The 27,582-nt window shown below is 32.5% G+C and overlaps 1 long non-coding RNA gene across 4 annotated transcripts in view; it reads right to left on the bottom strand.

Moving 5' to 3' along the window:
• LOC111096439 overlaps positions 1-16,085 on the bottom strand; it is an 88,606-nt gene extending 72,521 nt beyond the window's left edge. For all 4 annotated transcript variants that reach the window (XR_005360460.1, XR_005360461.1, XR_005360463.1 and 1 more), the window contains exon 1: positions 15,896-16,085. This is a non-coding gene — a long non-coding RNA (uncharacterized LOC111096439). The remainder of the gene's footprint in view (positions 1-15,895) is intronic.
• Positions 16,086-27,582: the final 11,497 nt, after the last annotated feature.

Genomic DNA, 27,582 nt, shown 5'->3' on the forward strand with positions numbered 1-27,582 from the left:
TGATACAAACTATTTAATCATACCCAGAAACAGAAGTCCTAAGGTAAACTATTTTAGTTATCATGGGTTAATGATATTAAAGATAATCAAAACACAAAAAGGAAATATTTAAACATGGTTAAAGCCAAGTATTTTCACAGATACCAGTGAGATACATGCTTTGGTTCCCAATAAATGCTGTTTCATTATAATTTAGTTGATTTTTCCTTTATCTTACTAAGTATAAGTACTACTTTTAGAGACTATATACACAGTCTTAATATTATCTATAAGGATAATGTTTACTGCTCATGGATAATCAGACTATGGATTTTCATTTTCACATTTTAATCTAAAAATAATGTGCCAGAATTAAATATATTATTGTAATTGTAAATATACATTTGTAAACTTCTAAATATATATTATAATTACAAATATACAATTTTGTAAACTTGTAAATATATAATATAAAAATTATAAGTATATAATTGTAATAGTAAACTTCAGTGGCTCTCATTACTGCAACAATAGTGTTTAAGACTAAAATTAATGTTACTGACTGTAAAATAATTCCATAAACATTCTTATAACCTGATGAGTTGAATGGTGTATTATTGTTTTTCTGGTTTTATGGAAGAAGGTTTATAGATTTTAATTGCTGTGTCCAAATGATACAGTTTATTAATCTAAGGCCAGGGTTCAATCTCACTTCACTCTCCAGATTCTCAGATGGGTTCTCCTACCAACTACAACCCACTGGGAAATTAAAACATCCAAAATTAAAACATCTTTATGTGAATAACCCAACCCCCTTAGGTATCTCAAAATCAATAGGTGTAAAACTGATCATCTTCTCTTAGTTCAGTTTCCCAGCACATGGAAATTGATGGAAAGATGGTGTTGAAGTCACATTGCCTCCGGCCTCCCTTCCCTTCATCCCTGACATCAAATCATATTTTCTTTCTCCAACTAGCTCTTTACCTTTGATTCCCTATCAGGATAAAGACAACACACAGTAACTTGTCGCTAGATTTATTAGTGTTCACTAGGGTAAACATATAATAACTGGAACTTTTCAAGGCACAAGGAGGGCTTTTCGTAATTATGATAGTGAAAAAGAAGAAAACTGGGTCTGTGTCAGGAAGATCCAAATGTATGATCAGTCTTGGGCACTGATTTGGCTTAGATTATGGTCGGGAGTACATTCATATTTGTTATTTTGAACTCTGGATTGTTTGAAAACTTGGCAATAGGAATCATAATGCTTAAGAAGTTGAGATGATATATTAAGATCATTTTAGTTTAGCACCTGGTTCTACCACATAATAGCTGGGAAACTTTGAGCAAACGTTAACTTCCTTGTATTGATTTGTTAGTCTTGCTTGAAAATCCTGTCCAAAATATCATTTAAAAGTACAATAATCCACTGTAATTCACACATTTTTAGGCCAGCTAGAGTTCATCTGATTTAGACTGGCTTTAGCTGGAAATCCTTCTTTCAGCCTATAATAGCTAAGCAGCTCTGCTTCTCACTGCAGGTCTGTGTATCAGCAGTGGCAGCTCCGATCCATTTTTTTCTTATTAATTTCGGACTAGTTGGCAAGCTAAGATGTATACTTTATATTATAATAGCAATGGTGCAAGAAGTGGATACATGCCAGTCCTTGTAAAGCCTAGACTTAAAATTTCACACATTATATTTTCCAAAGCAAGTCATTCATGGTCAAAGAATAGAAAAATATACTCCACCCCTTTATTCAAAGACACTGTCCCAAGACAAAGTTCATGGATGCAGGAAGCATTAAGGATTTAGGAATAATGATACAATTTACCATTCAGTTTGAGGCCGTTTCTTCACCTATGGAATGAGGATAATAGTAGATCCTTGAAGATGGCATGTTATGTATATAATATAATGTAGCCCTTTGAGGGCTACTTGGTTACTATTTGTTGGAATATTTGGGATCATGTCCATCCAGTGTCTAGTTCATACTAGATGTTTGATACCTGGACGCTATTTCTCTAGTTTTATTATTACTGTTAAGATAGTAAGATATGATGATAAAAGGGTCATTTAGGGAAAACAACATCAACAATTACTTTTAAGTATCTTTTTTCACCTTTCTAACTGTGTTCTTGGTAGAGATCAAGGGAAAATGATGCTCAGATCTCAATGCTATTCATCAAAGGAGTTCCAAAATCCTAACATTTTATATTTAAAACTTCAGAAAAAAATGTTTTATTCCTGGCTTATTATTTTTTGTGATTAAAATTTCATAGAACATAAAATCAAATGCATTTTTAGGATGTTTGTTTTGCTGTTAATTTACTTTTGATGAAACAGGTAAAAATGTATCTAAAATGTAATTATGGAAACACCAAAAATTCAGAGAGCATTTAAGTAATCTAACAGAAAAGTGGAGACAGTTTTATTCAGAATGCTAAGGTTGAAGCATTTACCTTTACAGACAAATTCATATAGATTTTTCATTTCTAAAATTGACTTAAGAAAATTCTACTCTGAATTACTAAATCATGATGCACATAAGATGCACTTAATTAATATGAATAATGTCAATATTTTCCATCAAAGTATAATCTGCCATGGTGCTGGTACATACAAATAGGATTTACTTTCTCTTTTACATCATTACTTTGGTTGTGTTACATGTGAAACAGAGATATTCCAATTGCTTTTGTATTCCTAATACATACTTTAAATGGATTATTACCTTTTAAAAGTTTTCATTTGGTACTTGAATCAATGATATTAAACCACACTACAAGAAGTAACAAATACATGTATTTTCAGTATTATCTAAATCATAGGGTATCAGAAGTAGTGAGACTAAGTGTTGACTTGGAATGATTTAGCACTCTATAGTGCCAGGTAATAATGTACCAATAATTAATTAGGGAAAATATTTTTATCCTCATCTCTGGTTTACTGATAGTTCATACCATATTGATATACTCAAAGAAAATGGGGTGAGAATTATCATCACTTTTGATTGATGAACCTCAAAAATAGTAGCCATGATTCCAAGTGCCAGTTCTAATTAGTTGGAACATAAGGTTCAGGTTAAATATATGCTTCCAGAGTAGTAAAACCATTTATACTTACTCTATTCTCTTTACTGGGGTCATTGCTCTTTATTATTTTTTAAATAATAAGATTACCTTTTTTTTTTTTTTAGTCTGGCTTTGGACTAAAATATATTTCACTCATTTATTTAAGAGTGGTGTTTGAGTATCTACATTATGTAAAGTATTACTTTTGGTACTAGGATACTACAATAAATAAAGAACAAGAAGAAAAAAAAAAAAAGACCTGTCCAATCCAAAGGGAAGAGATACATGTAAAATAAAATAGCATACTTCTTTCATGAGACAGTGATAAATTCAGTGGAAAAATAATACAGGTTAGAAATCCTAGAAGAGTCCATCTTGGTGGCAATTTGCACGGTCACAGAACTATTCACTGAGTAGGTGGGCTTTGAATAAAGACAAGATAAAAAAGCACAGTCACAGAATTATCTGGGACAGAAGTGTTACAGGCAGAAAAAAAAAAAAAACAATAAAAAAACAAATGCAATGGTCCTGAGGTCAGAGCTTATATGCAGTGTCTGAAGTAAGTCGAGGAGATCTACACAAGTATGTAAAGACAAGTGGTGAAGACAAACAGGTGGGAAAAGTGAGGTGGTGATGGTGGTGGTGCTGGTGGTATAGATTATGGGGGCCTTGGAAGCTACTAGAGTGTTTCATACTGAGTGTGAGAGAAAGCCATTGGAGAGCTTTAATAAGAGGAACAGCATGATATGACTTCATTTCCAAAAGATAATTCTGGCTTTTATATTAAGAATAGACTCTAGGGCACCCGTGTGGCTCAGGGTTGAGCATCTGCCTTTGGCATAGGTCATGATCCCAGGGTCTTGGGATCGAGTCCTGCATTGGGTTCCCCTCCGGGAGCCTGCTTCTCCCTCTGCCCATGTCTCTGCCTCTCTCTCTGTGTCTCTCATGAATAAACAAATACAATCTTAAAAAAAGAATAGACTCTAAAGGAACAAGAATGTCAAGAAAAACACCAGCTAGTGGCACGTGTGATGATATGAGGCGACAACAGCCCACAGCTTGAGAAGCGTGGAAGTAGTAGAAGTGATGAGAAGTGGTCAGATATTGACTCTATCTTTAATTAGACCCAATAAGGATTCCTCACACATTAGGTGGGAAGTGTACAAGAGAGAAGTTAGTGTCTGCTACTGGAAGGATGAGATAGATATTTCCGGACATGGGAGTAAATATGGAGAAGCTGGATTTAGAGAAATGATCAAATTAACTGTGAAAGGTCATTAAGACATGGAGATGGGCATGTCAAGTTCATAACTGGGAAATCCTGGAATCTGGAGGAGAGGTCTGAATAAAAAGTAAAAATGTGAGCATTGCCAGTTAGAGCTAGTTCATTAAAGCCACAGCTGTGTTTGATCACCAGAAGAGTGAGTGCAGATGTAAGAAGAGCTGCAGGAACTGAACTCGGGGCAATCCAATATTTAAAGATGAAGAGAAAGGAAGCAGCAAAGGAAACTAATAGCAATAAGAGAAGTGGAAGAGATCAAGTGAATCCACATTCTGAAAGCCTGAAGAAGGTATTTCATGTTTCAAATACTGCATATAGAACAAGTAAATCTCCCATTGGATTTTTAACACATGATCATTGGTAACATTGATAGTGAGATTTTCAGCTGGAGTTGCATGGATGAAAGCGTAACTAGAGAAGATTCGAGAAAGGCCAGGGAGACAATGCCTAGACACAGAATATAGACACCTACTATATTTCATCAGCTCTAAGATATGTGCTATTTCATATTTTAAATCTCTGGAATTGGGATATATATTAAAATTAATCGCATTTCATGTCTATTACTACTTAGGCAGCTATTCTTATGCAGTTGTCATTGCTTGCTTATGCATGAGCTTTGTCACAGTTGTTTACATTTTCATTACTGTTACATAAATAAAAACTAAAAAGCTCTTCCACTATACATAAAATAAAAATTCTAAGTGATAAGAAAGCTTTGATCATAGCTTAATTAGCATTTTCCTTTCTTAGTGGTACATACATTAACTGCATGCTATAATCAATGTGACTCAAATACAATAAATATGATTATTATGGAGTTTAGCCATAAGAGGGAAAAAGAACAGGAGATAGAGGGGATTAGAGGTTAGAAGTAGGTTTGCTTATGGGATTTTGTTATTTAGGATGGTCAAACTTTGGAGGTGTTTTCATGCTGATGGGAATAAGTTCACGGAAAGTAAAAATTTGATGCAGCATGATATACTTGAAGTATGTCTTCTTTATACTTCTGAATGTAAAAATATGGTTGCAATAGTGCTTATCTCCCAATGGTACTTTGCTGAAATCATTTAAGATCTCCCTTTTGTATTCACAAGATAGAGGTTGCTTTAAAAGCCTCTGTACATTACAGATATAAGGATCAAACCCAATGAAAACGATATTCTCATGTATTTGAAAAATATCAACCACTGATAATAAACATTAACTTACAACACTTCCACACAACACCTTAACTCTATACTCATTCAATATTTTATATAACTGTTATAAATAAGTAATTTAAAGGTAAAAGGACTTCAAAAGGCTATACTTTTTAACTGGGGAGAAATTATCTTTAGTTGTATGCTGATTTTATATGCATTCCCTTATTTTACCTGAAAACCTCTATATTTTATGCCCGATGCACAGGTTAAAAGGTTTTTCCAACTTACAGATACACTTACATAAGCCATAAAAATGATAATAGAAGTATTTCTAGAGAAATGAGTATTATTCAAAATTATGATTAATGGTATACGTGATTTCCTATAATTCTAAAATTTTGCAAAATAAGTATACTAAAATAACTGATTTTGCCAATAATGAGCTTGAATTGAATGTGGAGTATGTTTCTTTAGAATAACAGTGGTATATAAGTGGTGGTTAGGTCTTAGTTCAGATATATATGTGGTTTTTGATTTAGTAACTTCTAGTTCCTTTGCATAGAACCACCTAATGTAGATATTTTCCAATTTCTGTTGCTGGATAATCTGTATTTCTGGAAAGTCTAATGGGTGTTTCAAAAGTGTTACATATTTGATAATCTAAAAAAAGTATAAAAAGTACAACTGAATGTGAAAAAGTGGTCATAATTGTACAAGACAGCTATGACAATGTGTGATTCTCCATTCATGAATATATAACATTAAAAATCTGGGTATAAATTTACATTTTATCTAGTAATCATCCTTTTAAAATGCATTGATTATTTGATACTCTGTTGGGTTTTTTCTTCTGCTTCTATTTTGATATTTTGTTTTCTTTGTTCTTAATAAAATGGCTATGATTTAATTTATTTTACATAATGTTTTTTGAATGTTATAAAAATGTACAAGATAAAAATCATGTTTTGACTATTCTTGGCAGCAATGAATCTGTGCTCATTTTTCTTGTGCTGTGTATCTTATCACATTAGGTATTTTATGAGTTCATGTTGTCCTGTCAGTATACAATATACTATTAAATATTCTGTGCAAAGTAAATTCAAGAAAATCTCTTGTTATTGATCTATGGTTGCTTAGAATCCTTCAGCTCATCAAGCTACACACTCTTTCAGGTTTATGTGGTTTGTCAAAGATTTTAATTATCTGTAATGGTACTAGTTCCATGAGAAAATTCTTAATAAGTAGTTCTTAATACTACTACTGATACTGATTCAGTATCAGTACAGATACATCCTCCTCCTCCTCACTAAGTGTGTATGATGGATACCACAGAAGTAGTGCCAGCGAGGGGGCATAGGACAATCTTTAGAAATACAGACTCTAGAAGCCTGAATAGGTACCAATACTGACTAGCTATAAGATCATAGGAGACTCATTTTACCTCTTTATCTCTCCTGGCTTCAAGTTTTATACTTGTAAAGTGAAAGTTATAATAACATCTGTATCATAGACATTTGAGAATTAAGTAATAATGCATTGCTTGGCATACAGTTAATGTCTAGTAAATGTTGAAAGAACAAATAGAGAGACGATATGATCATCTCGGGCATATATTACCTTATTCTAAACATATCTGGATGAGCAAAAATTCTTAGGTTAGAAATTTTAAGTGCATGCTGAAAATATATATTAATATGTATATAAATTGAGTTTGTTTTTAATACTCATATTTCTAAAGAAAATTAAGGATTCCATTGTAGCTCTATGTGCACATTAACCATCACAAATCTAAAAATGATTGCCAACTGATTACATTACATTCTAGTAGAAAAGCATATTTTAAACAGACTAATTGAGATACATTATGAACAGTATAGTAATCTATTTTATGCATTTCTAGTGTGAGATGAGGTATATAATTTTTCCTTAATGACTCTACTTAATGGGGAAAAAAAGTTTGATTATAGATTCCCAAATAATTGAAGGTCTTAAATAAGCTACCTATGAAGTGTTCTTATTTGAATTTGAACAGTCGCTCTAGTACTTTGCTAAACTGTGCAGTTTTACATGATAAATGTATAAGAGCAGGTTTGTAATATACTAATGAAATTGAGCATTAATGTTGTACAATATGAAAACATGTGCCTACTAGAATAAACATTCTGAAAAAGAAACACTCATGTAAATCTTCTTGAAACTCAATGTTTTTCTACAAAACTCATGCAGCCACAAGGTCATCAGCTATAAGCACTTTCCTTTCACTTCCATCAACTTGATATTGATTCTAGTTTGTGTTTGCTTATTTGTTTTTTGCTTTGCAGTTAGGCAGACTTTGAGATCTACAGTTGAGATTAGCAAAATCTTTGTTTCTGTGAAGTTCGCCAGGTACCCAGATGGTCAAGTGCAAAGGAAATTTTGCATAAATGACTTAGACATCTTTGTGCTGGATCTGACTATGATAATGCTTTAACTACAGTGTGTGTGTGTGTGTGTGTGTGTGCACGCGTGCGCGCGTCTTTCCTGCCTGCCCCACTCAGCCTCCTTCTTCAAAAGAGGGCTTTTAGTAGTCACCCCCTTTCTTTCACCTAGGCTCGTTGTTTTTCTGTTGCCCAAACCTTTGTATGTCCAAGGCCTATCTTAGATTCTAGCAAAAAGGGAAGTTTTAAGTCAATATTGAATTAGAGCTACTATTTGCTGAGCATCAAACATACCAGTTTATATATTTTATTCCTAATCCTTAAAATAATCCCAGAAGATAGGTACAATTTTCTCCCTTATTATAGAATTATAATATAATCTCCCTATTATAGAATTCTATTATTATAGAATTTGAAATTAAGAAGACCAGCCAAAACCATAGAGCTGGCATTTACCATATTTGGACTACAAATTCAGTTCTACTTGGCTCTGAAGATTATTCAGGATTCCATGTTGGCTTGATGGGTAATCTGAGAAGCTAATTTCTACAAAATATTTTTTTTTTGGTTGGTTGGTGTTGATTTTTTTAAATGAAGAATGGAGAGGATGGCTTTTAAAGGAGACCTATATTGTTTGACACAGGCAAAATCATAATGAGATAGAGCAATCACTGACCTTGAAAGCAAAGCTATAGCTTATTTACTAGGGTATGTGTTTTTTAGTGAATCCATGCTTTAATTATTTTTTAGAAATACAGATATTTTATTGAATTCTTTTGAAATGAAACTTAAGGGTTTATACAACATTGTCATAATATTATAATAGATTTCTAATAGTACAATGCAGTAAAGCATCTAATTTTTTTGTACCTTTTGAGCAATCAGCTGACTTGTTTCTATGACTCAAGAGCAACATAGCCATCATTCATCAGGAGTAAGATAAATTGATCAAGGTGTTTTTGCTATTACTTACAGGTTAAAATAAATTTCAGGTTACAAGGTGCTAAACTCTAACCTAAACATAAACAAGCAGTGTGCTTTCTACCTCAGATTTCATCACTCAAACTGAGTCGATATTGTTAGTGTAATAAGTTTTACTAAACGTGCAGAACTTGGAATATGAAATACCTAACGGTTTTAAGGTATATTGTTTCATTGACTTCCCTTATTTAGTAATACAAGTGGAAACTCCAATCACACATTCAAAATCATTAAAATATACAGTACAACAAAAGAAAAATGGTCTTTATTCTGATTTCCACTTAATATAACCAGAACATTTCAGATAATTTGAAAATATCCACAGTTGAATTTGTCAAGACAGTTCAAATAAATGGAGATCCCTAAAGATAAATGGAAAATTATGATACTGGTGTACATTTCTACCTCCCTAAAAAATTAACCTTCTAAACTTATATATTCAATTTCCACATAAAACTGAAATATATTCTTATACAACAAGTCAAGCTTTTTATTTTTATTATTTCACTTCTTAAAAAACTGAAATCTCTGGTTAAGATTTCTTTAGTGACATTTTTAATATTGAATAAATCAAATCCCTAGTCTCCAGAGCATTGTATGTCTTGTATTTTGAAGTTGTGCCACATAAATAAATTGTTTTTCTAATCCCTTTATATTTTTTAAAGTATATGAAAAGTTTAACCTAATTTGTACAAAATCATCAAATTTTTATTTCCTAACTCTTATTTTATTTGCAAGCAAAACTCAATTTCCAAAGATATGGATTGTTACTTATATAACTGGATTGTGGACTACAAATCAATATATTTGATATTATTACAGTTAACGTTTCAGAAAATTGTGTCATGAATGGCACTATGCATTGGTTGTATTTTTATTCTTTTTAATAATTCAGTTTTAGTTCTAATATCATATTTTTATTTTGAAGTAATTTTTCTAAGTAGAAGGAAATGACATGGTGAAATGGGATGTAACAAATCATACAAAATAATTTATCTACCTGGCTAAGTTATGTTTTTTCTCCAATATTAGTTTTTATAATGTCAGTATTTATATCCCCTCCAAAAAATGAAAAATAATTTTATTAGTTTATTTCATTTACATGCAAGTGTCAGAAATGATTCTTTAAAGATAATTAAAGAAGAATAAGTCACTAAGTTCGATAATTAACTATAATTTATTAAGCACTCCTATACACGTTATCTCATTCAAACAACTCTGTGGTGTAGGCAACAACATTACCATGTCATGGGTTATAAAAAGGACTTTCACAGGCTTGTCTAAGCCAACACCTTACATATAGCTGATCTGAGATCCAAATATATTCATCTGACTAGTGGAATAATATTTCTTCCACCGTATTGAGCAACTAAGAGCCAATATTTATTGTGCACCTGTTGTTTGTGTTTTTGTAAAGCTTTGGGGTTTTAAATCAAACATCATCCTCTCTGCCTTTTTGGCTCTCTCTCTCCCCTCTTTCTTGCACATATGAGTGCATACACACAATGCCTATCATTTTACAGATGAGGAAATTAAGCAACAGAGAAATTAAATAACTAACTTGTTGCAATAGTTAATAACCTAGTATGTGGCAAAACTAAAATCAAAGCATACAACATAGTATTTCAAGTTCAGGCTGTGGAGAAAAAAATGCCTAAATCCTATCTGTGATTTACCATATTATTCCTGTTTAGTGTTCTGGGGGTGATAGTCAGTGTTTCAAAAGTGCATGTCTTGTGGTTTAGCTAATTGTCTTTATTTTTTGTAATTATATTGAGCCTCCCTTTCTAGTATATAGACTCTGATTTATTATATTGATTTTCCCCATATTTTAGAAATGATTTACATTTCATGAAGTCCTGGTCATCTCTTTACTAATTGATTTCTATCTCAATGTTTGATTTTAATCAGGTAGTTAATTTATAACTACTAGAGTTGACATATAGCAGACCTACATACAGATATTCTTGTCTTTTCTTACACTAAAAGTGTTTCCTAATCAAAGAGACACTCTCCAGGATAGATCACAAGGTAGCCCACAAAACAAGTCTTAACAGATTTAAGAAGATTGAAATCATATCAAGTACCTTTCCAACCAAAATAGAATAAAGCTAGAATTCAATGGCTAAGGAAAAGTGGAAAGCTTGCAAATGTGTGGAAATTAAACAACACACTCTTGAACAATGATTGGGTCAAAGAGAAACTCAAAAAGGAAATTAGAAAGTATATTGAATCAGATAAAAATGAAACACAAAATACTAAAATATATGGGATTCAGAATAAGCAGTTATAAGAGAAAAGTTTATAGTAGGAAGAACCTATAAGAAAGATCTCAAATCAACAACATTTACATCTCAAGAAACTAGAACAAAATAAGCCCAAAAAGTTTTGCAAAAGGAAGGAATTATTAAGGATTAGAGCAGAAATAAATTAAATAAATGATAGAAAACATTAATAGCACTAAGATTTGCTGTATTGACAAAATTGGCAAATCCTTAGCTAACATAAGAAAAAAAAAAAAGAAGACTCAAAGAACAAAAATAGAAGAGGGGAGACATTATTTCTATGTCCCAGAAATAAAAAGGATCCTAAAAGACTGCTCTAAACAATTATATGCCAACAAATTGAATAATCTAGAAGAAATGGACAAATTAGTAGAAACATACAACACATAATGACTGAATGAATCATGAAGAAAAAGACAAGCTGAACAGGTATATAATTAATTGAAGACAGGAAATATACATGTAATTTGTCATAAGTTATTGTTTATATATGATCAATTATATTTTTCTTACACTATTTCCTCTAAATTAGAAAACCTGTATATATAATATATATCAACATGCATGTATATATAAACATATATTTTATATATAAAATAGGTTTTAAATTATGCATTCTATTTTTGTTTGACAAATGTTCCTGTTCTTTAAAGCCATAATGGAATCAGAACTTTCCTTTTTTTTTTTTTAAAGAAGGGATGCAATTTTCTTTTTTTATTTATTTTTTATTTTTATTTATTCATGATAGGCACACAGTGAGAGAGAGAGAGGCAGAGACACAGGCAGAGGGAGAAGCAGGCTCCATGCACCGGGAGCCTGACGTGGGATTCAATCCCGGATCTCCAGGATCGCGCCTTTGGCAGGCACCAAACCGCTGCGCCACCCAGGGATCCCAGAACTTTCCTTTTAATACTCATCCTTTTTGTTCCTTCTGGAGGACTTCTGGAGCTTTCCAGATAACTTCTAGACTTTGTCTTTAAACTCACTAGACTTTTATAGTGAGACAGATGGATTATCTTTTCCAATTCTTCTCCCCCTCCCTATAATTAAATTAGACATCCACATCCTTTGTCAAGTGGTCTTGCCATGCCTGCCTTTACAATAGGTAAAATATATAACACAGTCATACTGACTTTCAGTTTAGCCTAGAAATTTTCTTTAACTGTAGGAATGTAGTGTAAGTAGATGTGAAATAAGCAGAGTTGAGCTGAACTTGTTTGTTTTGACTTGTTCTTTTGTGATTCTACCAACTATATTGAGAATAGGCTAGAATTAGCAGACACGTGTGAGAAAAATAAATTTCAATTGCTTTTAGCTTTTGAAATTCTGAGATTTTTAAGAAACATAATACTAGACAACGATTAAACCCACCAATAAAGTTATTTTATAATTACCTTTTTTAAAAGATGTTACTCATTTATTCATGAGAGACACACAGAGAGAGGCAGAGACACAGGCAGAGGGAGAAGCAGGCTCCATGCAGGGAGCCCAATGTGGGACTCGATCTAGCATCTCCAGGATCATGCCCTGAGTCAAAGTCATATGCTCAACCACTGAAACACCCAGTCAACCCTATAATTACCTTCTTATATAAATATTTCACATACAAAACCAAAACATATGAAATATAACAAGACGGTCACTATCAGTGAACTCATTATCCCACTTAAGAAATAATTCATTGCCAAAGCCACTGAAAATCCCTATTGATTCCTTCCTGATAACTTTATTTCTCTTTTATTAGGCATTTTGTGTTTATCATTCTATTGCTTAGCTGTAGAATGCTGTCATACATATATACGTACATTACATATGCAAAATAAATGTATATTATATGTGAATATGTCTCTATACAATTTTTAGACTTAACCATATTACTATGAATAAATTTCTTAGATTTTATTCATAGACTTATGATCAATTGATTTTTTTGACAGTAGTTGTATTGGTTGCTGAGTGTAGCTCTAAAAGCCATCAATCTTCTCTCTATTCTCTGTATTGAAATGTGGAAAGAAAACTAATTCGTTAGCCTCAACATGCCTAGAATAAGTACCCAAAAAAGAAACTTTATTTTATTTTTGTATAACTCTTTAAAGTGTTGTTCTTTTGATATCAGGATTTAGGATTTTAATGGCCTAACTGATTATAATTACAGACATTTGTTCCATTATACTCATGAATGATGAATGATTAAAAAGGCAGTCTATTGAATTCATATTTTTCTAATCTATTTTTAAATTAGAGAACTCTGAGGCAGTAATTTAGAGTAACAAAGCAAAGATTGTTTTATGGTCCCAGACTTCTCCTTTATTTAATTAAAATTGCTTTAAAAATAATTATTGGAATAGGGTGTTTTGTTTAACAGGATATTAGAGCACAACACCTTACTGAGTATGCTTTTGAAAGAAGTAATGCTATTTTTCCCAAAATTATATGAGGAAGGTTGCATATAGGATGCACATTTCCAAATGTAATGTATACAGTGTTTTTCTTTGTTTTATGATAATGTAAATATTTAGTTTGATTTCAGGGTTTTGGTAGGTGGAACATGTACCTGAAATCAAAATTAAATTTGTTTTGTGAGACAAAGTTTTCATTTTCTTTTTAAACTAAAAAGAAAAAAAAATATCATATCACCAAATTAATTTCATGAAAATATTATCTTTTAATTACAACATGTAGTCTATGTTTAATCACAACATATACTGTATGTGTTATATGTTATGTAACATACATATTTTGTAAAGAAACATGTTTCTATTACAACATGTACATATTAGGACACATATCTCAAATGGTGATGGTCCTTATTGCATTTGTATTGAGATAGAAATGTTCAACTAAGAGTAGTTCAGTGTTTTTGCTAGTTTCTGAATGCCTTTTGCCGTAATTATTGGTGGCACTTTGGTGTGTGTACTCCACAGCTTAGCATCAGCCACAGAGAAGATGATAATGAACACAATTTAAAACATGAAACTTGGGGCAGCCCGGGTGGCTCAGCTGTTTAGCGCTGCCTTCAGCCCAGGGCTTGACCCTAGGGACTTGGGATCAAGTCCCATATCCGGCTCCCTGCATGGAGCCTGCTTCTCCCTCTGCCTGTGTCTCTACCAATCTCTCTCTGTCTCTATCTCTGTCTCTGTCTCTGTCTCTCTCTCTCTCTCTCTCTCCTTCTCTGTGTCTCATGAATAAATAAGTAAATAAAATCTTAAAAAAAATAAAACATGAAACTTGCAAATGCCCTGTGAAAGGGAGTATGGATTCATCATTGCTTGTTACTTTATTTGGACCTTCTTTGGGTTTTCATATCAGGTAGTACTACAAGATACAGGGATGTTCAAAAATATTTATTACCTTATTAAAGTAAACTGTCTTCCCTGCCGGTGGATGATACTTTATAGAAAAAATTCAAAATCCTATAAACTTCACGGTTGGAGTCCTGCCACTTTTTAGCTGACAACACTGTAACCATTACTTTTATTCTAATTTTAAGGACAGTAGTAGCAGCACTTCAATTAACCAATTAATCAAAATAATATTCAAGTTTCTGCACATCTAGTTCGTAAAGGCTCTCCCTATTGCACATTATTTCAAATGAATGCCACCTCCTGCTATGGTGGGTGTTCAGCTGTCCTAGAAAAGCACAGTAGTGAGCTCTTTTCATTGCAGTGAAAAAAGTTAACAACATTGACACTTAAGTGACCATAATTAGTCCATTGAGATGGATGTGGGAACTTTGTACCACTCCTAATGTCATTGTCACAGACTTATGACACCCTTTAAATTGCTGGAGTTCATTGGTTCATTTTCCAAATGGTTTTCTCACTTAGAATGCCTAGAAGCCCAATTTAAAAAAAAATAATAATAAGGTCTAGGCTACTTTCAAAAACAGCCTCAATTGAAGAAAGTCTAAAGGGAGGGCTTACATCTTTCACATTGCAGTGTTTTTCTCAGCGTTTGTATGAAAAAGACACATCAAATGACCATATAGAAAAAACACATCCTTATAATTGATAACATTAAATATTTAGCAGTGCAGAAGTGAAAATTTAGAGATGAGTTTTCCATGAATATGAGTTAAAAAACATAAAAAAGTAATAAAAAGGCAAGTTCTGCCCTATTCAAACCAGTTCTCCAAAAGGTTTGACATGTTTTATGAAACTAAGCTTGTAATAATAATAAGATATAAAATATCTTTTCAATTTACATATCGTGCAACTAACATACCAATTTTATTTTAATTCCTTTGTATAGTAGTAGAGAAAAATATGCTAGTGTGTAATTGTTTTTTATATGAATATTCCTATAAAAGTCTATTTTTAAAATGCAAATACTACTTTAAAAACTGCTTTAGCTAAATTTCCCTTAAAACGTAAGGAACTCAAAATGAACTATCAGTAAATACACCCTAAAATTCATAAGCAAATTATTGTGACTATAAAGGAAAGCAGGAAGTAGAAAAACAGAAGAGACAGGGTTATAACACACTAATAAGTATGAAAGAAGTGAAATACTGACTAACATAATGCAATTTCTCAGCTGTTCACTGTCTCCTTTGAGCTGGCATGGAAAGCAAACAAGAGCTATCAGAAATCAGAAGAGTTGGTCATCAAGTGAAGAAATGGTTGAATTCTTTGATTTTCCAAAGCAACAATATTATTTGTAAGGACTCCAGCAGTTACTAGAGGCACCCAAAGGTTTTAGAGAGGTTCAAGAACATAATATCAGACTCACACTTTCAGAATGTGTTGCTTCACATCAGAAGGAAACTTTAGTATGCAGCTGATTGGAGAGAACCTGGGACACAAACAACGTTATCAGAGATCTGTTTCTCCCTCTCTCAGTTCTGCGTATCTGGGAACATAATCTTCTGACTATAGTGATTTTCCATCTCCTGGAAAAGAGAACCACCCTCACTCTCAAATTAGTCACCCATCTTTATGATGCATGCTGTTACCTCAGTAACCTCAGAAGAAAGAGCTAATCATTCCATTTATTTATTTATTTTTAAAGTCCTAGCATTGACCTATCTTTTGTGATGTACCCATTCTAGAGTGAATTAGACTGGACAGAGTCACAAGAGTATTCTTGGGAAAATACCACCCCAAAAACATGTTATTGATTTCGTCATGAAAAAATAAAATTCTCCTACCAGAAAAATGATGAAAGAGGTACTGAGTCAATGAATACAGAAATTGAATAATCATCCCATAGAAAGAGAGGGATTCTGGACACTAAAATCACATGAAGTTGTTATTGGTCTTATGCAAGATTTTAATACAGATTAGCTTATAGATGTTTTGACATTAGACAAAAGTCACAAATAATTAAGAGAAGTCAAAAATGCTCACTCACATGAAAATAAGACATATCAAATTACCTTTCTTTATACTTTGGATGGGATGTCCAGATTGGTAAGTGAAAAATACCTTTAGAGATACAGCACTAAAATTTTAAACTACTGAGTAACAGGATGACATTTGTACTTAACTATTTTGCTAATGGCAATTTCTTAAATAGACTCACCAGAAAAATATTCACGATAGGGTCAATATTAAAGTGAAAGAAAGAGGAGTGTCTGGGTGGCTCAGTTGGTTACCTGTCTGCCTTTGGCTCAGGCTCTGATCACAGGGTTCCTGGGTCAATCCCTGCATCAGGCTCCCTGCTCAGTGGGGAGTCTGCTTCTCCCTCTGCCCTCCCCCTGGCTCATGCTCTCTCTCTCTCTCTCTCTCAAATAAATAAGTAAATTAAAAAAAAAATCTTCAAAATATGTAAAGTGAAAGAGTTTAATCCTAATCTTGATTAAGATCAAGATTAAGATTAGGAGTTTAATCTTGATCCTAATTCAAATTCTTTTCTCAGTATTTTGGATGAGCATATGAGAAATAGGCTAGTAATATGTTATAGAAAGCTTGGAGGGAAATGATATACTGCATATATTGCATACTGTCATATGTGAGGTCTCAAAAATATCTGAAAGGAATAGATAAGTAAAATGAACCTGATGAGATAAAAGTTAATCTAAATCTTCATGTTAAAAAACAAACCAACAAACCTTTTACATACAACATGAACCTTAGAACCTTAGAAGTAAACAATGAGGATTAACGGGACGCTTTATCAAAAGGTCAAAGGAGGGGTGCCTGGGTGGCTCAGAAGGTTAAGCTGCTGACTCTTGATTTTGGGTCAGGTCATGATCTCACAGTAGTGAGACAGAGGCTCATTTCAGGCTCTGCGCTCAGCTCGGAGTCTGCTTTAGATTGTCTCTCCCCCCAGCCCCTGTTCTGTCAATTTCTCTCTCAAATAAAGAAATCTTAAGAAGAAAGACTAAAGGACATTAACCTGAAGCAATTTCAGCACACATTAGCGATGTTATATTTTCTGCTAAAATGAATTAAAATTATCATTGGATATATCAACAAAGTCTCATTTTCTGATAATAATAGGTGGTACTGTCATAATCTGAGAGATGTACTGATAGATTTGAGTATGTGAAGGGATGGATTATTGAGACAATATAGGATGTGACCGTATCTCGATTAAAGGGAATAATATTTAACAGAAAAGTAAAAACCACTTTACATACTTGAAAGACTTTTACACAGACTTGCTCTGTGTGCTTGTAAAAGTTATATCCAGAACTTGTATTTGGGTTGTAGAAGTCAGATGCACAATCAAAGACACTTTTCCCCTGAATTATGTATTTTTAGTTTTGAAGATATATTTTTATAATGGCTTTATTAATTATTTAATTTTCTACAATAACATGATTCAATATGATATTCAATATAATTCAATAATGACATCTTCTGGTGTCATTTCAAGACAAATCCACACAAAAGGTATATGGTTAGACGAGATAACTTTGAATCCCAGTTCAAAATATTAATGCTTTGGATTTCTTATAAAATTATTCATGACTGAGGAAGCAGGATATTGGAAGTATCTGGTTGAAAGAGTAGTTTTCAAGGCAGGTCACAGAGAAATGGCCTGGCTAGCTGGCAGTAGGAATTTGTGATCATTCCACAAAGAAATATATACCTAAAGACTGAAAAGCTCAGACTCTTTGGAGGTTTATGAGATATGAAAGAACCTTCTGTCTCTAAAAATTGTTTTAGGAAATTCCAATACATAGACAGTCTTTAAAAAAAAAAAAACAGCTATGAAGAACAATGAAAATAGAGATTAACAGTTGGAGTTACAGTTAATAGCAATTAGGGATTGTTTTCTTCTTATTAATGAATACTTAGTACATTGGCATTCAATATGTAGGTGAATTGAAAATATATTTTTTTAAAAAAAGGAATAGCTGACGTCCATTTGATACATCCTAAAGCACACATTTAAAGCCCTGTATGTTTTGTTTCATTTATATCCCCTATTCCCCAGCAGAGATAATCACTATTCTTAACTATATATGTAACTTCCCCTTGGTTTTATGCATTGTTTTTTTTTTTTGTGTGTGTGTGTGTGTGTTTAAAAAAGATTTTATTTATTTATATTATTTACTTATTTATTTATTTATTTATTTATTTATTTATTTATTTATTTATTTAATAGTAAGATGGATAGCATAAGTGGGGGAAAATACAGGTGGAGAGAGAGAAACAGATGCCCCACTGAGCAGGGAGCCCAATGCGGGGCTCATCCCAAGACCCCAGGATCATGACCTGAGCTAAAGGCAGATGCTTAATTGGCTGAGCCACCCAGGTGCCCCTACGTATTGTTTTATCAAAACATTTATGTTTGTGTATATGTTTTGCATGCTTTGGTATTTATATAAATTGATTTCTGTATATATATTTTGCACATATTTTATATATACTCTTCTGCTACTTGCTTTTTTAGCTTAGGGATTTATCCATGTTGTTGTATAGCTGTAGTTCTTAGATTGTCACTACAGCACTGTATTCCAGTGTATTTTATAGACTCAGTCTTCTCCTGATGGAAATGTGTTTGTTTCCAGTTTTATGTATGACTCTTTGCACAAATACAAGTCCATTTTTACAGTCTTGGTTCTCAAAATATGTTATCCTGCCTGACCAGCAACATCATCTGGGAACCTGATAGATATGCAAATTCTGCATCACCACTCCATACTTTGCAAAATTAGAAATTCTTGGGGGAACTGGGGGCAGGGAGGCCCAGCAGTCTTTAAGCAATCTGTGTGGGTGAATCTGATACACATTCAATTGCAAAACCCATTGACTTAGAGCATATGTGAAGGAAAGAAATTACTAGGTCATAGTTCTTAAATCCTCAAGCTTATCAGACAACCTACATAGTTTTCTAAAATGCTGATACCAATTTCCAGTTTCATCAACAGTTATATGAGTTCCTATTACTCCAGTTCTTCAAAACATCTGGTGTTGTCTGATTTTTCCAAAAGTTTGCCTACATAATAAGTGTAAAATATTATCTCATTGTGAATTTAATTTGCTCTTCCACAATTTAAATGATAGGTGTGCATATTTTCTAATTTTATGAGATATTTTTACTTCTTCTTCTACGAACTTCTTTTAACTTCATTTTAAAATTGGATTCATGGGCAGGCTGGGTGGCTCAGCGGTTTAGCGCCGCCTTCAGCCCAGGGCGTGATCCTGGAGACCCAGAATCAAGTCCCACGTAGGGCTCCCTGCATGGAGCCTGCTTCTCCCTCTGCCTGTGTCTCTGTCTCTCTCTTTGTCTCTCTCATAAATAAATAAATAAAGTCTTTAAAAAAATAAAATAAAATTGGATTCATTGTCTCTTTTGGTGGATGAATTTTTTAGAAATTGCTTTTGCTTTTTTTTCTTCCTTCTTTGGAATTGTAATATATCTCTATACTAATCATTTCTTGATTAAATGTGTGGCCAATATTGTATCCCAGTGTATAGCTTATCTTTTAGTCCTTTTTACAATGTCTTTTGATTCATTGGAGTTTTTTATTTCAATAGAGTTGAACTCATCATTTTCTTCTCTGATGGTTTGTACAAATTTTTAAAAAGGTTTTACTTTCATTCCAGTTATCATACAGTGCAATATTAACTTTCTCTGTACAATATAGTAATTCAACTCCACCATAGGACACCCAGCGCTCAACACATAACATGCTCCTTACTCTCCATCACCTATTTAACTCATCCTCCACCCACTTCCCCTCTTAAAAGAGGTTAAAATGGTTAAAACCATTTGTTTGTTCTCTATAGTTAAGAGTGCATTTTATGTTTTGCCTCTCTCTCTTTTTTTTGCTCTATTTGCTCATTAGTATTACTTCTTAAATTCCACATATGAGTGAAGTCATACAGTATTTGTGTTTGTTTCTCTGACTTAGTTCACTTAGCATCATACTCTCTAGCTTCTTCCAGGTCATTGAAAATGGTAAGATTTCATACTTTTTATGGTTGAGTAATATATACATATATCACTTCTACCTTTATTCTTTTTATCTTCACATCAAGTGTTGGGATAGGCATAGGGAAAGATTTTTTTTTTTAAGTAAATTCCAAGCCCAATGGGACTTGAATTCATGACCCTGAGATCAAGACCTGAGCTGAGATCAAAAGTCCAACCCTTAATGGACTGAGCTTTCTAGAATTTTTTATCTTGTTTAGAAAACTTCTTTGAGGACATGAAAATATTCTACACTTTTTTATTATAAAAATAAATTTCGAGGGTTCTTTAAATTTTTCATCTCTGAAATTTTCATCTGAGTGCTAAGTAAGGATCCTTTTTATTTCCATAAAAATATCCAGTTGCTCAAGAAAATTTTTTTTCAACAGCTCATCAGTCTCCAGTAATCTTCAATGGGATATTTCTTACATGCCAAGTTTCTGTATGTATATATATATATATATATATGAACTTTTTAAAAGATTTATATTATTGTTCCATTGCTTAATACTTCAATATCTACTACAGTCTCTTTCTGCCTTAAAATAACTTTATACTAAGCCATAATACTATAATTCATATTACTCCACCATATATTTTTCATCAGGAGCTTCTTGGTGACTTATGACTACAGGCACATACACAGACACACAGACACACACACACATAGCATTTTATTTAGTTGGGCATTTAGCATGTAGATAATGGGAGAATTGATATCTTCATGATACTAATATTTTATCCATGAGTATGGTATATTTCTTCATTAATGGTTGTCTTAAAATCTTACCATAGACTTTCATAATTTTCTCCATAAAAATAAAACACAGTTGTGAAATACTACTGGGTTCTTCATATTATTTTTTATTGCTCTAATAATTATCGATGTCTATAAAAACAGTTGTCCTTAGGCTTTGCATTTTATTCAGAATGTTAATATATTCTCAAATAACTCTAGTAATTTATGTAAATTATTTTGAAATTTTAATGTAGACAAGTTTTTTTCTTTTTTCTTTAAAAAAATCTTGATAGTTTTTGTTTTTATTATTTGTTTTTGTTGTTGTTTGTTTGTTTGTTTTTGTACTGACCAGGACTTCCAAAATCATTTTGAAGAGAAGAAGTAATACTTGTATATTTTCTCATATACATCTTTTTTAAGTAATTTTTTTCAGGTTTTGGAGATTACACTAATAGTGTCATAAGAGTCTTTTTTAAAACAGATATAGATGACTGATCTTATTGAATGCTTTTTTGGTATCTATTATTATAATCATATTTTTCATTGTTAGTGCCCTAATGTAATGAATAACCTAAGTAGATTCCTTAATTATAACTTATAGTAGCATTCCTGGTGTATACACCTTCCCCACTATATATATATATATATATATATATATATATATATATATATATATATATATTTTATACTTTGGTGATTCTATGTCCTTATATCTTTAAATTTTGCTTCCATGCTCATAATTCTGATTGGTCTGTAAATTTTCCATTCTCTTAACATTTCCTTTTGTCTGGCTTTTAAATGAATTGAGACTAGTGAAGATTTTTTTTGTCTTTGTTTTTGTTTGGTTGGTATTGGTGTCTGTTTGGGGATATATTTATAATTATGAATTTAATTCTTTCAATAGTTTCAGATTATTCAAATTTTGGACTTGTTTTAATAAGTTTGATGATTTACATTTTACTAAGAATTTCTCCAATTCATCTACATTTTCAAATGTACTGGCTAATATTGCTCACAGTTTTCTCCTCTTATTATCTGATATATTTTGCATCTATATAAATAAGTCTCTTCTTTATTTCAAATAATCTTTATGTTCATCTTTATATATATTTCATTAACATCACATTTTACTTCTCATTTAGTCTTTTCTAAGTACTGAAAGTATCAGAACTTTTTGTTCAGTGACATCCAAAAAAAAATAAATAAATAAAACCAAAAAAACAAAACAATTAATTACAGATTGCTACTTTATCTCTTTTAGATTAGTGTCTACAAATTGTGGCTACCCAGTTCTCAGTAAATATTTTTTAAAAGGAGTTGATTTACTGAAGACTATGTACTCCTTGAAATTCAGATCCCCTTTCCTTTGGAAACTAAACTAAAAATAAGCTCATTCTGAAAATAATGGTATAATGATTCAGCAATGGATTACCAGAAAATCTTTTGTGTGTTATAATGAAAGTAATATAAAATAAATTTGCACATACATAATAAGCACATTACTCATTGATTTAGAAGTTCTACTCTGTCTAATATAAAGATGATACGCTAGCACTAGCAAACATGAATTTCCTTTTTTTTAACATTAATTTCCTAAGCATGTTCACCAAACCCAGTGTACTTACCCCTGTTTGAATATTAGAATTACCAGAGGAGCTTTAAATACACCAGACCAATTGAATAGAAACATCCCAGTGTTGGGTCTGAGCCCAGGAGATTCAAATATCCAGCAGAGTTGAAAACCACCACCATAAGTTATATATTTGTGAAACCCTATGCCTTAAATTCATTTGTAACATTGACCTCCATGGTTCTTTATTAAAAGAACAGACTATTGAGGTCAAAAACCACTGCAGCTAATAGCAGAGAGTTCTTCCTGAACTAATTCGACCATTATAAGACACTTCAAAAGTAATTTCCTAATCTGTATTTTTACACTGTTTAAAATGCTTAAATGGTATGCTGCATTTTGTCAAATATTTTCTCATGTTGTAGAATTAACTGTTTTATGTTTAAGAGTATATTTATCTTACTTTAAACTCTTTCCTGACATTAGTGAATGCTAATATATTTTTAATAAAACTAGTCAGTTAATCTCAGTTGGTTAAGGCATGTAGTCAATAATACAAAAAAATGACAGAGGTGGGGGTGTTGTGTGAAACTGACATTTAAAGTCCTTGTAACAGGATATCCTCAGACTTCAGTGACAGATGGGGCAGAAGGAATGGGTGAGTAAAACATAAATGGCTTTAATCCATAAAGAAATATACTTTAAAAATGCATTTATTTATTTGAAAGAGAGTCCATGAAAGGGGGAAGGGGCAGAAGGAGAGAATCCTCAAGCAGACTCTCAGCTGAGGACAGAGCTCAATATGGGGCTGGATCTCATGACCCACAAGATTATGACCTGAGCTAAAACCAAGGGTCTGAAATTTACTCAACTGAGCCACTCAGGTGTTCCAAGAAATACATAGCTTTGTAAAAGAAAATTTATAATGTTGATATAGTTGCTTCTGTTCCAATTTAACTTGCATTATGTAGCCATTTGTTTTTCTTAGCTGAACGTGTTTTTATCAATTGAATCAGGTAATTTCATTCTTTTTTCATAGCACAGCTAAAAAAGTGACAGGGCAAGAATCCAAATTGTGTCTTTTGGTTCCATTGTGCAAGGTCTAACCAGGGAAAATAACACATTGTAGCATCTGTGGGGAAAAGAAAAGAATCTCACAGATTACCTATATTTTGAAATAGTGCTACTCTCTTTATTAAATGGCTTTGTAAATAGTGATTTTTTTTTTTTTTCAAAATAAAGCAATGCACTCTGCTTCCAAATAAGGACATAGGTTTGGGGAATTTCATTTTCAAGTTAAGTAATGTTTTGTTCTGATGAGACCTCTAGAGATGGTTTTGACATTTAAAAGTGGTGGGAAGATAAAGTGATTAAAGCTGTCAAGTGTGTTCAAATTCTAAGAATGTAGTCATTGTGTTACTTTTTTTGCTACAAGTTTTAGATATCTATGCTGTAGAGTACTTCTGTTTAGAGTGTGTGTGTGTGTGTGTGTGTGTGTGTGTGTGTGTGTTAAGGCATTGTGATTGACAGAAATTACTCCAGGAATATGAATAACCCAAATTAGATCTTACAACCGCAGGAAAGCAGCATGTACAGCTAAGGTAAATGGAGATTCTTAGAACTATTCCCTGTTGGCAGCCCTATGGCCCCTCTATGGATTCATATTTTCTAATTGTATCATCTTGGTTTCTGTGAAAATAATACACATCATCTAGAGCTCTTGTTAGCCTTTGCTGCAATATAAGCACATTTTTCTTATTTTTAGCAATTTTCTTTTCTTTTTTTGGGGGGGGGATTATATAAGGTCTATTAACTTCAAAAGTTATTTTCACAGACTATTCAAGGAAGTAAGGAGCTGCCACGGCATCAAGCTATGTTTTTCTGCATAGCACACAATATAAGTGTGAAAAAATATTTCTAGTCTTGTGAAAACCAAAACAAATTATTGTAATACAATGTTTCTGATCTTGTGGAAAGAACAAAAATCATTTTTTGAAGTTGAATGGTGTTGCTACATTTTAAGGGATTCGGGGATGTGGAGCCTTCAGTGTATAAAACTATGCATCATTATGTTGTCAGGAGTCTCTATTTTATATAGTTAAGCTGAATAAATAATCAGGTAAAACAATATCCTAGACACAGGTGAAAAAACACTCAATAAACTGACCCTCTGAAAATTCCCTAAAATGAAGCATGAGATAAAAATAGAAAAAAAATGAGAGCTGAGGAGATAGGATAGATAAGAAGTCTAACATATGTATATTATATATAAGCATATATATGTATATATATAATTATATATATAAATAATCTCTCTCCCCCAATCTATTATCTATCATCTTATCTATCATTTATCTGTCATCTTTCTATCAATCATCTCTTTATCTATTTCAGAAGAAAATAATACAAAGTTCTATGATGATGTATTAACAGATAATTGTTAGACCATAATAAAGTAATGCTTTTATAGCCTTTTTCAAAACAGCAAACCTCAAGTATGATAAATTACAAGAAGTTTACTCTGGGAAACTTGTGACAATACTATAAAATACTCAAAGAAATAGAACATTTTTAAGAAATGAAGCAGATGAGCATAAGGGGGAAAGCCTAAAACAGACTCTTAACTATAGAGAACAAACTGAGAGTTGCTGGAGGAGAGGTGAGGGGGGAGTGGCCTAGATGGGTGATGGGGATTAAGGGGGGCACTTGTGATGAACACTGGGTATCCTATGTAAGTGATGAATCGCTAAATTCTACACCCAAAACTAATACTACACTGTGTGTTAAGTAACTTGAATTTAAGTAAAAACTAAGAACAAGTGGCACTGGGGTGGCTCAGTCAATTAAGCATCCACCTCAGGCTAGGTCATAATCCTGGGGCCCTGGGATAGAGCCCTGCGTTGGGCAACCTCTCTCCCTCTACCTGCCGCTCCCCGTGCTGGTGTGCTCTCTCTCTCTCTCTCTCTCTCTCCCTCCTTCTTTGTCAAATAAATAAATAAATAAAAATCTTTAAAAAAAACCCTTTAAATAAAACAATAAAATAGAAAAAATAATATTCTTTAATGATTACTGTTAAATAAATACTAGATGTCTCAGTAGCAAAAGGAAAAAGCAAAAGATAATGAGCTGAAGGTGTGCTGTGTGTAAGGGAAAAACAAGTTTAAACTAGAATTGTTTACAAAAGAAAACTTAACTCAGCAGGTACAATTCGTCTTAGTACATACAAAAGTTAATTTTACCGAAGACAGACGTCACTTAAAATTCACAGAATACAGTTTAAGAAGGATGAATTTGAACTCCAGGGAAGTACAAAAGAGAGAAATCAGGATTGGTGTGAAAAATTAAGTATGCATAATATAAACAATAATTTTTATTTTGAATATTTTTTTGTTTATTGTCAAGAAAAAATTGAATATTTTAATTCAATTTTATAAAACTGAATGAATGAAAAAGCTTGTCTTATTCTTGAAAAGAAAAAAATAAACAAGACATAACGATCAAGGCATAGCATCATACCTCATATTACTGATTCATTAATTATTTAATTTATTAAGAAAAGTCCAATTATGGAGACTGAGGATTTGCCAGTTATTGGGTGTTTCCCATTCCCCTCTTTCTTCTGTTGAAAATAAAAGTCAGTTTATTTTTTGACATATCTTTCATATCAACCTCCTTTACACTCTCATTTATAGGAGCTATAATTTTATTTCCTCTTCGAAAATGTTAATAATAAGATCTTTACTTCTGTCATTTTCCTTCCCTAAAACAGACCAGACCATTTTAAACACAATTCCATCTGAAAATTTTTGTGAAGAAACATTTTCTCTTTAAGTTTGGTGTAAGTTTGGTATTTCCACTACTTCAAAAATAGATGGCATGCCTGCTTAATCAAATAGGGAAATATTTCTAAAAAATTCAAAGTCCTCTGTGGTAGACAACAAGATAGCTGAAAATACATGGTATATTGGTATATAGACTCACATGGACCTGGATTCAAATCCCTCTGAAACCCTATGTATTTTCTTTCCCAGGATATTTCTCATCACACTACTTGCCTTCTCTATCTCCTATTGTTTCATATCTTTTTGAAAGTTCCAATCTCTATCATTAATTTTTAATCTTCTATTGGCACCGCCTTTAGATTTTTTGCATTAATTACTTCAACTGTTTTGTTGATTATTAAACTATTATTATCTCTCAGCTATAAATTTGTCTTTCTAAAATCACCTTTGTGTTTGGGGGCTGGGACAGTGACGATACGTTTATCATTTGTCATCTGGTTTCCTATTAGGTTTGACGATGGGGACCCTGGGGCAGACTGGGGGCAGGGAAAGGAACGACACTTTGCTCCCCTCTGTCTGCTTGCTGTTCTTTTCAGCACCATATCAATGATGGCCCATATCTCTGCAATACCTGTTGGATTCAGTTTCCTACTTTTTTACCACTCCCAGAACCAACATTGTTCATAATAGAAAAAGAAACAACCCAGTGTATATCGACAGTGGAATAGATAAATATTTCAAGGTCAATCATAATGCAACAGTGAAAATGAATGACTGAATTAACGTGTACTAACTTGAGTGAATCTCAGTGATATAACATTGAAGAGGCAAGATAATGGAATATGTACAGCATAATTCTATTTATATAACATTCAAGAACATAGGACATACGGTGTTATAAACCATAAAGAAAAGCAAGAACATGATTTTCCCAAAATTTGGTGGTTCTTTATGGAGG

The sequence above is a fragment of the Canis lupus genome, chromosome 6 (genome assembly GCF_011100685.1).
Source record: "Canis lupus familiaris isolate Mischka breed German Shepherd chromosome 6, alternate assembly UU_Cfam_GSD_1.0, whole genome shotgun sequence".
NCBI classification, from domain to species: Eukaryota; Metazoa; Chordata; class Mammalia; order Carnivora; family Canidae; genus Canis; species Canis lupus.